Source organism: Homarus americanus, unplaced genomic scaffold, assembly GCF_018991925.1.
Source record: "Homarus americanus isolate GMGI-L3 unplaced genomic scaffold, GMGI_Hamer_2.0 scaffold2041, whole genome shotgun sequence".
NCBI lineage: Eukaryota > Metazoa > Arthropoda > Malacostraca > Decapoda > Nephropidae > Homarus > Homarus americanus.
Genome location: NW_024753973.1, coordinates 13,352 through 15,285, shown reverse-complemented (window position 1 = coordinate 15,285; position 1,934 = coordinate 13,352). Strand labels below are relative to the sequence as shown.

The 1,934-nt window shown below is 46.2% G+C and overlaps 1 pseudogene; it reads right to left on the bottom strand.

Moving 5' to 3' along the window:
- Window positions 1–533: 533 nt before the first annotated feature.
- Window positions 534–653, bottom strand: LOC121855667 (annotated as a pseudogene).
- Window positions 654–1,934: the final 1,281 nt, after the last annotated feature.

Sequence of the window (1,934 nt, the reverse complement as noted above, 5' to 3'; positions counted from 1 at the left end):
CTGTGCATTTGAAGGATGGTGGTGCAGGGAACCATATGGTCAGCATTCGGTTTCTTCTTTCCGGCTGTCGATCTCCTTCGTTTCTTCCCCTTGGCCCTTCGTCGTCCATCTTGCTTTACCCACACGACCACCCACACACACATGACAACCCCCTTACCAGGGTGTACCCGCACTATCACGGTATTCCTGGAGGATCGGCCGAGAGTTGTGTACCGACCTCCCTTTCGCCATCACAAACCCACTCGATCGCAAGGTGATGGTTTACCGAGGAGGGACTTTGGGACGAATACACTTCTATGAGTGCAGGTCCCTCAGCCAGTACGAAGTAAGGAAGTATAGAGAGGAGGGAATAGCCACGTGTGAGAAGCACCCACGTGGAGTCCCGTGGGACCAGGTTTGGGGCTTTGCAGGCCCCCGCCGGTATGTTTCCTCTCACTGCATGGTATTAGTAATAACCACAGCAATGGAGAAAGACCGGGTTCCCTGCTCGCCGCCTAAAACAACAAAGGAGTAACTCTGTTAATTTCACCCCCAGAAAGTCCAAAGCTGTGCTGTTCCTTCTATGTAAAGAAGAACACTGATTATGTACTCTCCATTAAGCTGATAAGAACAGATACTACACTTTGATCTTAGCCAAAAGGCCGAGAAGCGTACTACACTTTGATCTTAGCCAAAAGGCCGAGAAGCGATGACGATTGTTGTGTTGCAATCAAAGCAATGCACATTACACAATAACCTTACTTTAGTTTTAAATTGGTGCAACAAGAATTTATCTCGAGTTCTGTTTGCAGATAAACAGTCAAACTCCTTATGCATCAACACTAGTAATCTATAATAACAAAAACCGTAATTATATTACCAATTATTATACTATTCTTTACACTTCATTGTTATATTACCATTTACAATTTTTAGTTTTCCTTAATCTTAAAAAAAATCACTTTTGTTCGTTATTTCTTTCTTTCATTCTTTCTTTCTTTTTTCTTTATGAACATTATTGACCAGTGTTAGTGAAGGAAGAAACTGGCATGTTTGAGGGACAGACTGAAGGACGCATACCCTACACTGTACTTTCCCCATGAAGAGATACGGCGGTTGCCAATGTTCAATTTCAATTTCAATTGTTTATTCCTTGATAGAGGAAGCGGGATCCTAGTGCTGTCACTAGGTACCCCTGTACAATGACACCAGAATCATCTGGCAAGTGTGAAAAGTATATACAGTATAAATATTATAAAGGGGCTTACTAAAGCCTAAGGAAGGAAGGATGTTCCTTTAACACATAATTAATATTATTTACAAAATATCTGGCCAGTATTGGGAGGATCATCGTGTCTCCGTCAGGGGGTCGTGGAGTGGTGGTCCAGCAGGCGTCACGGAAGCGTTGTGTGTGGGGACATCTTAGGAGGTAGTGAATAAGGGTGCGGCTGTCGGGTCTTCTGCATAACGCACAAGAGCGTTGCTCAGGGGATGTGGGGATACCAATCTCCCAAGCAAAGTCATACCCAATGATGATACGGGCAGCAATCACGTCCCCCTTCCGCGACCCTTTCCCGTAGACGTACGAGAAGTCAGGAAGTTTACGGAGGACATCGTACCATGTGGGCGGGGAGTCCAGGGGGATGGCTGCTTCCCGAGCTTCTCTCTGTTTGCGGCGGATTTGGGTCCTAATCTGTAAGAGTGTTCGAGGAACAACGTAGTCAGGTGTGGCCTTGTTGCAGCCAGTCTTGGCAAGGTCATCTGCTGCCTCATTCCCCAAGATACCGACATGACTAGGTATCCATAGGAATGTCACAGGACGGCCTTCATCCTGAAGTGTGGATGTTAACCCTCGTATTCGGAGGATGAGGTCCTTATTTTCCCCAGATCCAAATGCGATCCCGTCGAGAGCAGACCTGGAATCGCAGCAGACAAGCAAGGGGCAGAAACCATCT